At 39.1% G+C, this 14,099-nt stretch overlaps 1 protein-coding gene across 1 annotated transcript in view; it reads left to right on the top strand.

The window, feature by feature from the left end:
* Positions 1-2,165: 2,165 nt before the first annotated feature.
* Positions 2,166-14,099, top strand: part of RALBP1 (ralA binding protein 1) — a 49,736-nt gene continuing 37,802 nt past the window's right edge. Inside the window, 1 exon segment of the mRNA XM_039845861.1 lies at positions 2,166-2,188. The gene's annotated coding sequence lies outside the window, so the exon portion shown is untranslated.

The following is a 14,099-nucleotide window of genomic DNA, read 5'->3' on the forward strand; positions in this document are numbered from 1 at the left end:
TTGACAATATTGACAATTCTTCAGGCTCTACTGGTGTCCTTCCCCTAAACCCCGTCCTTTCAGGCTTTCTTCTTGTAGGAGCAAAATGTTTGTCACATTTCCAGACTTCATATGCCTACATCACACAGGAAGAGAAAGGATTCTGCAGTTTACTAGAAGCCCCAACTCAAGACTCTGGGACTCATTGGTTCTGACTGGGTTATATGATCACTTCGGAAACTCTCAGCCATTAGAGGGAAAGGGATTGTTGCATGGCTTAAATGGGAAGAACGAATGCTCAGGGGGCAACCAACAAATATGTTCTAAATCCACACAAATTAGCCTGAAATAATAATAAATTTATCAGCTTACCCAGCTAGGGTCACATGCTCAAAGCACTCAAGGAATTATACAAAAACTATGGCCTCTGAAACTGAAACCACAGTCCTCAGGCTGCCAGCACATGGTTCTCTCCCTGTCCCTGCCCCACCTTCTTGTCCCCCTTCCTACTGCAGAAAGGCCTCTTAATGTTGTGAAGAAAATGGCCTGCAGCAGTTACCTTGGTTAAAAGCTTCTCCTCCTCCCTGTGTCCATATAGCAATTTTAAACAACAGCTCAAAAATGCCCCAACTCCAGTCAGTGCCTATTTTTTTGCCAGCGGTGAAGAGTACTGTAATTGTGATGGTAACATGCCCACCTAAGTAGTCAGAGTATGTAGGGAAGAGGCAAGAGAATTAAAATGTTAATCAAGCCACTATCAGAGACTGCAATATGCTAATCAGCACTGCAGCCAGACCAGGAAGACACCTTCAGAACAAAGGAAGATTTCTGCTCCCCAACCCAGTCCCCACACCTGTGAAGGGGGGGATAAGAACCAAGTCATTCCCTATGGCTAAAACTTTGGAGGAACCTATGGATTAAACGCTGGGAACTGCAAGCAGGCCTTTTACTCTACAATTCACGCTTCCCCTTTTCTCACTGTATGTCCATACCAAAGGAAATGGGAACTAAAGAATGACATATAAACGAAATTCTCTGAACACTCAGGGTCCCTTTCAGTGCTTGCGCAAGTGCGCGCGCGCTCTCTCTCTCCCCCTCTCCCTCCCTGTTCTCATCTCTATTGTCAGTCCCTCTCACTCTCTGCCTCTGAGAGAACACAGTGTTATCCCTTTTCTAATAAACTTTCCTTTTGACTCTAACTTTGGCATGTGCGTTGAATTCTTTCCACACTTTCCGCCAAAGGACTCCCTTCTCTCGGTGCTTGGGGAAATTTGCCTCATCCTGCATGGAAGACAGTTTTGTTGCCAGGGAAGCAGTAAGAAAGCTTTTCAAGCAGTCAAAAAACAGCAGCTATAGAAGACCACCTTAGGGTGTAATCCTCGAAGCCTCTTGAATAACAGGCTGTAGGGGCTGAACATTACTGGGTAGGGAAATGCAGAGTACAAGGGAGAGACTGATGTCAGATTTGAGGGAAACTGATTTGGGAGATAGAGTGCAGGATGGATTACAGAGGTCAACTTAAATATGTAATTAAGTTCTTAAAAAAGTGTTGTACGTAGAAATGGAAGGGATTGGGAAGGACTATCTATCCCAAATCATATTTCCCCTAAGCCGCCAAATTTTATAAAGCAACAGTTCAAAGGACGCCTGATTCCCAGCCATGCACTAACATAACAATTCAAGTCTTTCTGAAGACTGATTCCAGAAATCCAGTTATTTCCAGTCTTCCTCATGATTCAGTTCTATCTGCAAGCTAACCACGCGCTGTTCAGTTCTAATTCAGGTGTGCCTTTGTGAAAGTTGATGCAAAGAAGGCGACAGAAGACAGCAGTCCTGATATCCTTCAAGAACCAAAGACCGGCCTGTGTCAAGACTCGTTTTAGGAATTCTAAAGACGGTCCCCACAGAGTCTTACGTAAGTCTCTCCTCAGCGGCCAGGGCGCTTCCCTTTAACCCAAACACCCAGGGCAGACGTCCCCACCCCAAGCAAAAGATGCCCCGCCCAGTCCGCGATCGGGAAGATGTCCCACCCAGCTGGCCTCCTAGGCTGGTTTAACTGGTTAGGACGACTGAAGCCTGCTGGCACAAAAAGTCTGAACGTCGGTATTTGAGGAACAAGCGGGCCAGAAGCCTGGAGAGAAAAGGCATTTCATTTCTCAAGATTACCCCAGGGGCTGCCCCCAAATCACCTCCGCGGGATTAGATTCGGGTAGGTGCAAGTCCCACCCAGTCTCCCAAAACCAGGAGCTGCGCAGGCGCTCGCAGAGCACTGGCGCGGCGCGTTCTTTCGCGCGCTTCCTGTCTCCTCGACGAACTCCGAAGCCGTAGGGGGCGCGGTGCTTCTTGGGTGTTGTAGTGTACTTCCTCCACGAAGTGCCCTCCTATAGGCTTGAAACTGGGTTTCCGAGAACTACGCCTCCCACCGTGCATCGCGCGAGGGCGCAGAACGTTTGCCCTTGTCGGCCTTAGCCGCCAACACAGAGAGGAGGGCCCGGGAGGCCGACTGCGGCGGGAGGAGGGAGTGCGCTTGCGCGCTAGGCCGGCTAGTCCTGTTCTGTCCCAATCATTGTAAACAGGCGGAGGCTGGGGCGGGGTGGGAATGGGGCGCCTGAGGCCGGCCAGGGGTACAGCGCAGGAGGTGGCTACGGTGGCTGCAGCGGCAGCGTGAGCGCAAGGAGGCGGTGGCTGCGGCGGGAGCGGGCGGTCGCGCGGTGGCGGGCACAGGTTAGTGGCGGGCAGCGGTGGCGTGCGGGGGTCGCCGCGGTGCCAGTCGCGTTCCCGGGGAGACTCCACAGCCGCATCACAGCTGCGTCTGTTAGGGAGCGTGCGGGGCTAGGCGCTCGCCGCGCTCGGGTGGGAGTTGGGGGTGGGGGGCGTGGCTGCCCCTAGTGCGGATTCTTCCCGGGCAGGCTTCTCATTTTTGCCCCATTTGTCGTGCGTTCCTCCCACTTGCCGGCCGGGCCTCCCTCATGGCAGCCGCATTTGTTTGTGATTTGGTGCTCTCGGGGTCTGGAGGAGGAGAGTCAAGAACCGAACCCCTCCCCGCTAGGGGCTCCAGGCCTCGGGACAGTTCTTGGGCAAACCCGCAGGACAGGGAACTCAGTCTTTTATATAACCATATTGTTTTCTAATCGCATCTGAAATATTGACCCGTCTTCAGTGCGTGCCCAGTGGGCTAGGAACAGGCTCTTGATGTTTCCCACCACTGGCGTGGAAGCAGTGGGGCTTCTTTGGGTGCTGCGGTCCTTAGTTCAGGTTTCAGTGGGAATGGACGGACCTATCTGGGGTTGAGAATTCTTTTCACAGCGCATTTTCAAGTATGCTTGTGCCAAAATACTGTTATTGAGGTCAGCTTTTTTTTTTTTTTTTTTTAAGTCGTTGTGAGATTGAAACAGGTTTTACAAAATACTTCACCGCTCAGTCTTACCTGCAGTAATTATGCTGTTTCAGGTTTGGGAATTTATTACCACAGAGCCTCCCTCATGAGCAAGCAGCATGATTCCCCTAGGGCCTAATAGAGCTCTTGAAGATAATTAAAATGTTAATTCGAGAGAGTTTTGCGTATAAAAAAAGTACAGTCGTTTGGACACTGAGTTAACACACCATCTAGTCTAATTTGAAAAGCTATCACTGCATTTTTTTGTTTAGTGGAGTGGGCATGTTCAAATGCTGGAGCCCTTTGAGTAGCGTTCCATCATACTTAGCAGTTACTCACAAAATATTTAAGTGGCGATAAGGAGGAGGCCCAGTTCTGGTTTGGTGATCATGGTGGCAGACCGTGAATGTGAAAGATAACCTCACTTTCTGCCTTTCCAGTTATCTTGGTGATTTGATAATTCCTTTCTGAGTATCTCCCTGAAGATGAGTAATTGCTGTAAGCTGTTTTGGCAGTAGTAGAGGTAGGAAGTTTAGCAGAGTGGTTCCCACTTTTCACAGTGACCTATAGATTTAAGTGGGGGCTAGTTTAACAGTAACCATTGAGAATTCTTTAAAGTATCTTAAAGCAATGTGACATAACTTAAATGCTATCTCTTCAAATAGTATTTCCCGTTTTGAATCTGTGAGGGACCATTTCTCCAGTTTAGGGAAATAGAAGCAGTATCAGAAAATGCATATTAACTTTAGTTTGTACAAGTTGTATTTGCACAGTCGTTTGCTTGGCAAGGAATGATTGGGCCCTAAATGTAATCCGAAATTATGTTCTTTCTTTTTTGAAAGAAAAATCTCAGTAGAAACTTACATTAGTGTGTGGAGAGAAGGAAAAATGCAGATCGTTTAGTGTAGAGGAATTACTATGTAGCAGGTATGCCAGGTGAAGAAGACGTACAGATGGATAAGGCAGTGCCTCTGCCATCGGGGTGGTAAGACTTTATCTCTTACTTCAACTGTCAGCAAGTGCATTGTGTTTTTAAGATTACTTTGAAGAAAGTATGGGGGTACAGTGGTGTAAAAAGGAGATAGTGGTCAGTTTCTTACGGGAAGAGGAGAGATTGAGGAAAGGGGCAGTAGTAAGGGGAAAGGGAATGAAAATAGTAAGTATACAGGCATAGAAAGGGTGGGCATTTAGGTTGAAGGAACAGTGGGAGCAAAAGCACAGGAGCCTAAAGTTACATAATGAGTTGTAGGATCTGCAGGTATAGGTGGTGGCAAGTTGAAACTGGGAGGTAGGCAGAGACCAAATTATGGATAGTCTTTATACAGTTGAAGTAATTTCAACTTTATCTTGTAAGTAAATAGGAGTCATTGAGACAGGAGGCATTAGCAAGCTCCACCCATTTTGACTCTTTTGCGTTATATCTGCTACTTTATACTTGACGTTCTTAAACATATAGCTTAGGCATGACAGAGGAGGAAGATGGGGAGAAAGGAATTTAAGGCAGAGGAAAAGTTGGATATGATGATGAGAGAGCATGGTATTTTAGGAATGAGAAGTCGTTTTGTACAGCTAGATAGCATTGTGTTTATTATAAGTATTGGGTTTATGGTAAGTAGTAGAAGATGAGGCTACACAGATAGATCCTCAGGTATTGCATGCCATTCTAAGGATTCTAGAGGTTTTTTATTTATTGTTTCTTATATATAATAATAGAGTTTATGGATTTTAATCAGGAAGTTATAAGGTTTTTGTTTTAGAGAGTTCTGGTATTGTATAGATTTAAGAAGGGATAGAGGGAAGATAAGGCAGGATGAAGAAAGACTGGTTAAGAGTTTTTGTAATACTTGAAGTGACAGAATAAGCTCCTAAACAAAGGTAGTGTCAGTGGAGATACAGAGAATTAGATTAATAGTGCAAATATTTAGAAGGTAGAATTCATGGGATTTAGTAACAGTTGGATTTTGGGAGTGATAAATAGTTTAATAAGATGACTTGGATTTTAATTTGGATGATTGCATAAACTATGGTAAAGCATACTAAGATGAAATTCTGGAAGAGAGGTTCAAATTTGGGGAGGAACAATATTTTAGCTTTTGGATATATTGAGTGGAAGTTTTCTGTGAAACATCTAGGTGGAAAGGTCTGCAGAATTGGATGTTTGGATTTGGAGTACAAGAGAGAAGTCTTGATAAGAGAGTCATCAGGCGCTATATATATATACACATACATATATACACATATATACACACACATATATACACACATATATACACACACATATATACACATATACACATATACATATATATACATATATGTATGCATATACACACATGAATACATATATATGTATATATGTGTGTGTATATATGTATGTAGATATATATGTGTTTATATGTGTGTGTATATATATATATATATAAAATAAGTGGTAGTTGAAGCCTTTGATTTAGGTAACATAATAGGAAGAGTTAACTGATGGAGAGGAGCTCTAGAAATAGGACATGGAGAACAACAATATTTAAAGCGAGATAGAGGAAGAACTGGAAAAGAAAATTCCTGTTTTGAGATATAGAGAAATCATGAGAAAATGTCATAGAATCCCAAATGGGATCATTTCAAGAGGGAGTTATACCTCATAACCGACTCCAGAAAAAATAAAAATGAAGAAAAAGAAGCTATACTTCAGATGCTTTGAGAACTTGAGTAAAACAAAGATTATTAAGGGTCTATTGAATTTGATAACTGAGCAGTTTTGTAGCATTCTCCTTAATGCTAACAATTGGGAAAGGAGCTAGGTTTCATTGAATTGAGTAATTGAGAGGTCAGAGAGTAGAGAAAGCAAGTGTAGATTATTTCAAGAATAAACAAATCTTAGGTGTGAAGGGAAGAATGTGAGGTGTTAGAGGGTCATAAAAGGTTAAGGGATGGATTTTTAACATGGCAAAGACTCGAGCCTGCTTTTTTCTTATAGCAGTTTAAAAGGATGAATTTTATGTTATATAAATTATATCTGAATAAAAGTTGTACTGGTTTTTAGTCTATTCACAAAGTTGAGCAACCATCTCTATAATCAATTTTAGAACATTTTTATTATTCCAGAAGAGGAAGGAACCTTTTACTCATCAGTAACTCACCATTCTCCCTGGTCTCACCCACTAGCAACTACTAATCTACTTTCTATCTCTGTGGAGTTGCCTAATCTGGAGATTTCATATAAATGGAATCATAATATGTGATGACTTCTTTAGCATAATGTTTTCAGGGTTCATCCCTACTGTAGCATATATCAGGACTTCATTCCTTTTTATCGCTGAATAGTATTCTTTTGTCCAATAATACCACATTTTGTTTATCCATCAGGTGAAGAACATTTGAGTTTCTACTTTATGGCTGTTAAGAATAATGCTGGTATGAATATTCATGTAGAAGTTGTTATGTGGTTATATGTTTACATTGCTCCTCAGTATTATCTAAGAGTAGGATTGCTGGATTATATAGTAACTCATATATTTAACATTTTGAGGAACTATAAAACCGTTTCTATAAGCAGCTGAATTTCACTATTCAACGTAGGGATTCTAATTTCTCTACCACCTCACCAACACTTTTTATTTTCTGGTTTTTAAAATTTTAGCTATCCTAATAGGTGTAAATTTGTGATTCATTTTGGGTTTGATTTGCACTTCCCTGGTGACTGATGATGTTGAACATCCTTTCAGCATCATGAGAATCAGCTTTTCCCATTTCTGCAAAAAAGGCTATTGAAATTTTGGTAGAGTTTGTATTGAGTCTATAGATCACTTTGAGTTACAGCAATACTTTGCTGTCTTAACAGTATTCTTACATCCACTAAAAAGGATTTTTCTCTGTTTATTTAGGTCCTCTTTAATTTCAGCAGTATAAGTCTTTCACCTTTTTGGTTTTTTAATTCTTATTTTGTTCTTTTGGATGCTATTGCAAATAGAATATTTTAAAATTTCATTTTTGGAATGTTCATTGCTGATATGTAGATATACAGTTAATCCTTGAACAATGTGGGGTTTAGGGGCTCCAGCCACTTGCATAATTTAAGATCTGCATATGACTTAAGTTGGAGTTCTGCATATGCGCATTCCCAACAGCGGTTCAAATATATAGTTGACCCTTGAGTAACGTGGATTTAAGTTCACTCGTGCAGTTCAAACCCACGAAGTGCAAGGATCAACTATACAACTTATTTTCTATCTTAATCTCTCTTCATCTTGTGTCCTGTAACTTTGCTAAAATCATTTATTAGCTTTAATAGTTTTCTTGTGTATTCTTTTGGGTTTTCTATATAAGATCATGTCATCTGTGAATAGAGGCAGTTTTACTTCTTTTTTTCCAATATAAACACCTGTTATTTATTTTCTTGCCTGATTGCCCTAACTAGAACTACCAATACAATTTTGAATGGAAGTGACAAGAACAAACCTGTCTTGTTCCTGATTTTGGGAAGAAAGCTTCCAGTCTTTTATCATTAAGTGTGATGTTAACTATGGGTTTTTCATTGATGCCCTTTATCAGTTTGAGGAAGTTCCTTTCTATTCCTAGTTTGTCAGATTTTTCGTTGAATGTCTGTTGAAAGTGTTTCTTAATTTCTTCATAATTTTTAATTTTTCAAAAAAAGTTTTGCAATTGATTTCCAGTTTCATTTCGTTGTGGTCAGAGAACGTACTTTGTATGCTTTCAGTCTTTTAAAATTGAGATTTGTTTTGTGGCCTAACATATGATCCGTCTTGGAGAATGTTCCATGTGCACATGAAATGAATATATATTCTGCTATTGTTGAGTAGAGTGTTCTGTAGCTGCTTGTTAGGCCTAGTTGATTTAAAGTGTTGTGTAAGTCTTCTGTTTCCTTATTCATCTTCTGTCTAGGTGGTCTATCCATTATTGAAAAGGGGATATTGAACTCTCTAGCTCTTGTTGAACTATTTCTCCTTTCAGTTTCGTTAATTTTTGTTCCATATTTTTGGGGGTTCTGTTATTAGGTGCTTATATGTTTATAATATATCTTGTTGACAGACTTGCCATTTTATTATTATATGCTGTTCTTTGTCTTTTGTGACAGTTTCTGTCTTAAAGTTTATTTTGTTTGGTTTTAGGATAGCCATCCCAGCTTTCTTGTGTCTTTGAACCTAAAATGAGTCTCTAGTAGGCAGTATATAGTTGCATCTTATTTTTGTTGTTGTTCTATCCATTCTGCCAAAATCTGTCTTCTATTTTGAGGATTTAACCCATTTATATTTAAAATAATTACTGATTAGAAGAACTTACTTCTACCATATTGCTATTTGTTTTCTATATATCTTATATCTTTTGTGTTCCTTAGTTCCTCCATTACGGCATTCTTCTGTCCATTACTGCCTTCTTCTGTGTTTCTTTCCAGCGCACCATTTTAATTCCCTTATACTTTATGGTTTTGAGTTATTTCTTAGTGATTGCCCTGGGATTACAATTAACATCTTAATTTTCAACATATTAATAACAACTTAATTTCAGTAATGTACAAAAACTGCTCTGTAGCTTCACTCCCTTTATGGTGCTGTTGTCATGAACTATATACATTGTGTGCCTGATTTACAATATTTGCTTTATGCAGTTGTTGTTTAAATCAGGAGAAAGAAAAGAGATACAAATGTAAAATATATTTATACTATGTTTTATATTTACCTATGTAGTTACTTTTACTGGTGTTTTTTAGTCATGTGAATTCAAGTTATTGTCTTATGTCCTTTCACTTCAGCATGAAGGACTCTAGCATTTCTTGTAGGATCTAGCAATGAATTCTCAGATTTTCTTAATCTGAATTAATTTCTCTTTCTTTTTGAAGAGTAATTTTGCAAGATAAAGAATTCTTGGTTGACAGGTTTTTCTTTCAGTACTTTGACTATGTCATCCCACTGCCTTCTGGCCTCTGGTTTCTGATGAGAAGTCAGCTGTTAATGATATTGAGGATCTCTTGTATGCAATGAGCCACTTTTCTCTTTCAAGATTTTCTCTCTGTCTTTGAACTACTTGATTAAGTAGTATCTCAGTGTGGATCTCATTGAGTTTATCTTGCTTGGATTTTGTTAAGCTTCTAGGATATGTAGATTGTTTTTCATTAAATTTGACAAATTTTTAGGTCATCATTTCTGCGGATATTCTTTATGCCCCTTTCTCTGTTCTCTAATGGCCGAAATTCCTTAGGGAGAGTTTCTAGTGATAGCTTTTATCCCCCCACATATAGGCCATTTCTTCCTTTTTCTTTGAGAACATGTAATTTGTTGTTGTTGTTGTTGAAATAGGACATTTTGAGTATTATTATGTGGCAGCTCTGGAAATCAATTTATTCCCTACCCCCAGGGGTGTTGCTGCTGCTTGTCTTAGCTGTTGTTGTTAGGTTGTTTAGTTACTTTCCTTAGCTAATTTTGTAGTATATGTATTCTTGTCTTGTGTGCCTGTTGAAATCTCTGTCCCATTAGTATACTGGTCAACTAATGATCGGACAGAGATTTCCTTAAACATTTGATACTAAAAACATTTCTCAATACTTTCAGAGGGATGCTATGCATTTGCTGGAGTGTACTGTCACCATTCAGCCACTTTCAACTCTGTCTTAGCCTTCATTTCCTATATTTTGCAGAGACCAAGATCATCCAGAGGTGAGAATGTAGGGCCTTCTTGGGTAGGATAAACTCATGAGATCCACACCAAGACACATCTTAATCAAACAGTTGCAAAACAAAGAATCTTGAAAGAAGAGAGAAGTGGCTCATTGCATATAAGAGATCCTCAATATCAGTTGAGGTCCTCAGTGTCAATTAACAGCTGACTTCTCATTTGAAACCATAGAGGGCAGTGTGATGACATAGTCAAAGTATTAAAAGAAAAACACTGTCAATCAAGAATTCTTTATCTGGCAAAATTCTTGAGAACGTGCACAGCCCCAGTCATACACATTGTCTCCTTGATTCTCAGGACTTTGTTGAAGCTTATAAAATAAAGGTGTGTTTTGTTTTGTTTTTCTTATCTCTCAAAACATCTCATTGCTCAGCCTTTCCTCTTAAGGTTTTTAGTCAGTGTATTTGCCCCAACTGTTATCTGTTGCTTTAGGTGGCAGCAGTGGAAACATCTGTCTGTAGATGTGCTGCTTGTGGGGTGGGGGTGGGGGGGCGCTTAGCAGCAAAGGCAGACAAAGCAGGCCTTTTCAGCAGGCTTCTAGGGAGCCAATAGATAGGTCAAAACAAATAATTTAAATTTATTTGCAAGTGAGGTTTGTTCTCCTGAACCAACATTGGGAATGCGGGCTGTTATTTTCAAGACTGCCACTGATCTGGGAGCCCAGGATTGGACTAAAGTAAGTTTAATGCTGCAAAGCTCTATGTTTTTACCAAGATTCAGCTGATTTTCTTGATTAAGCACTCCCTGGATTGCTTAACACTTTTGTTTAGTTTCCAGTGTTCTGAAAAAGTTGATTGTGTCAGTTTTTAGTTGCTTTTATGGAGGGTTGGACTTTTGAGGTTTCTTATACCACCATTTTTCTGACGTCACTTCATCTATTTATTTATTATTACTCCATTTATTTTTAGACTATCTGTATCTCTATAATTCAAGTGAATTTCTTGTAGACAGCATATAGCTGGGTCAGTGTTTTTCACTGTGCCTTGCTTTATTTCTAAAGATGCAATAGAATAAAGGTTTTTTGGTGGTTGTAAATAGTGCCTCAATAAGCATCCTTTTACTTATATTTTTGTTTACTTTTGTTTACTTTTGGGGATAAGGTTTTTATAGTGGTATTGCTAGATCAGAATATTAGTTCTGGATAGGTATTGCTAAATTGCCCTTTTAAATGTATCAGTTTATACTTTTACCAGTTGTGGATGAGGGTCTCTTTCTTCACACCCTCCTCAATATTGGACATCAGACCTGTTCATCTTTAGAAAATTGGTAGATGAAAAAAGAGCATCTCTTTAATTACTTATTCTTTTATTTTTTAAATGTGTTTTTTGTGTTCTTTATGTTCATATTCTCTATCATTTATCTGGTTTTTTTTTTTTAATTAATTTTGTAAAATAATTGTCATGTCTGATGCTAGTTTTTTTTCCCATTTTTTTCTTGGCTTTTTGAATTTGTTTATGGTGTTTAAAAAATGCACTTAAGATTTTCTGAAGGTCATTTTAAATGGAGACTTGGGGACAGAAAAAGCAGTAAAACTCCTTTATCAGATTCTTACATGGGTGGGGGGGCTTGTAGTTTAGAAAATCTCACGTTTTGTCCAGATAGTTTTATACTCTTACTTTTGTATAGTTAATAGTACAATTAAATATTGACTAATAATTATTACTACTTAGTACCTACTGTATACCAGGAATGCCATTTTGTTTAATCCTGACAACAATATTGATGTCAGTATTCTGATTTACAGATAAGGAAGCCCAGTCTATGAAAGATGACGGTGCTTAATTAAAACCCACAGCTATATCACAGGCAGAGCTAAGATTTGAACCCAGACCATCCATCCATCTAGAGCCTGTAAACCTCCCATTTACCAGACTTTCTCTCTCCATCAGGATATTGCTCAGTTTCTTTACAGAGGGATGGTGGCCTGGGTGAGACAAATAATGTGATTGTGTTTTCCTTAGCCATTAAAGATCTACTGAAGGTTTAACAACTTAATATTTTCTTGTGTATTCTTTCAGAGATGTTTTATACACATATGAGCAAAGATGTGTATGTAAACGTGTACACATTCTGTTCTAAATGGTGATAATGTACTACGTGGAGAAGGGAATATTTGTTGAACACTGTGTACCAGGCACTAGGCCTGTTTCTTTATATTTGAGTGAAGTCCTTCAAACTGATCACTTTGAAAAGTTGCACAGATATTAAAATACAAAGCTTTTGCATAAAAGATTATTGAAAAAAAAAATACTAGTAAAACTCACTTGGAATTGCTTTCAGAATTGATACCATGATGTAATGAAGCATGGTGGTTCATTATCAACTGAAGGTTAGATGAATTCAAAATCACTAAAAATCAAGAGCCAGATATTGTGACAGGTTGAAGATAAAACTGCATACCATTGCCATTGTTTAAAAATGAGGTGTGTTTTTCAATTATAAAAACAATGTTTTTGGGGGGTGGCTCCATAGTGTAGTGGTTAGCACATCTGCTTTACATGCAGAAGGTCCTAGGTTCGCGCCCCTGGTGGAGCCACAGACCATTTGTCAGGGGTGCCAGGCCCTGGGTGCACGCAGCGAGCGCGTGGGTGGAGTCATCCCACCTTCAGAGATCCAGTTCTTAAGGGGAGATGGCAACATCCGTAGGTCAGGGGTGCAAGTGGAGGGGGGAGAATTAAAGGGCGGGGGTGGGGGGGAGAAAGCAATGTTTTTGTAAAGCTAGGACTTTTTCCAGCTCTTTTTAAATCAAGATCTTTCACCAACCTGCTAGTGATAGGTGCCACTAGATAAATATATTTGGATAAGGAACTACTATCTTGAGAAAAAAAGGGTGGGAGAGATGAAATAAGAAAGCTCCCCTCTCCCTTACCAGTAAGAAAGCTTTTAAAGGAAAATTCATAAATTAAAGCTGTTATTTTAAGATGTTAGCAATTTGTACTTCCTTCTAAAGTAGTAATAGTGAAACAAGAACTTTGACTTTCTGCTTGGGAAAATTATGGGAAAAGAAAGTACAAATATAAAACTGAAGAAAAAGCTCACCGAAGTCCATTTTGTTATCCCACTGTTATGGTAACAAATAATTGAAAAGCAGCAGATAGCATTCTAAGGTTTTCAGCTAAGTTTAGCATTTTAAGAAAATGAGCATATTATGACATTAGATTTTTCTTCAAGTTTTCCTTAGGTTACCTTTTTTTTTTTTTAATTAAGACTATTGGGGGGGCATTTTTAGGTTCACAGCAAAATTGAACAGAAGATAACAGAGATTTCCCATCTATTCCCCGCCCCCACATATGCATAGACTCCCACATCATTCCCCCACCACAGTGGTACATTTGCTACTCAAATTGAATCTACATTGACACACCACAGTCACCCAAAGTCCAGAGTCTACATTACAATTCACTCTTGGTATTGTACATTGTACAGGTTTGGTCAAATGTATAATGAAATGTATTCATCATATGGTATCATACAGAGTGTTTTCAATGCCTTAAAAATCCTTTGTGCTCTACCTGTTCATCCCTCCCTCAAACCCTGCCTTTTCAAGAATATTATATAGCTGGAATTATACAATATGTAGCGTTTTTAGATTGACTTCTTTCACTTAGTAATATACATTTAAGGTTTCTCCATGTCTTTTATTAGCTCGATAGCTCATTTCTTTTTCGTGCTGAATAATACTCCATTGTCTAGAAGTACCGCAGTTTAGCCATTCACCTACCAAGAGACATCTTGGTTGCTTCCAAGTTTTGGCAATTATGAATAAACATAATACGTAAATTAACTGCTATCAACATCCATGTGCAGATTTTTGTATGTACATAAGTTCTCAAGTCATTTGGATAAATACCAAAACGCCAAGAAAAGTGATTATTGGATCATATGGAAAGAGTATGTTTAGTTCTGCCAGAAACAACCAAACTGTCTAAAGTGGTTTGCATTGCTATGAGCACTGAATGATAGTCCCTATGGCTCCACATTCTTATCAGTGTTCAGTGTTGTCAGTGTTTTGGATTTTGGCCATTCTAATATTTGTGTAGTGGTATCTCATTTTTAT

The sequence above is a fragment of the Pteropus medius genome, unplaced genomic scaffold (genome assembly GCF_902729225.1).
Source record: "Pteropus medius unplaced genomic scaffold, Ma_sr-lr_union100, whole genome shotgun sequence".
NCBI lineage: Eukaryota > Metazoa > Chordata > Mammalia > Chiroptera > Pteropodidae > Pteropus > Pteropus medius.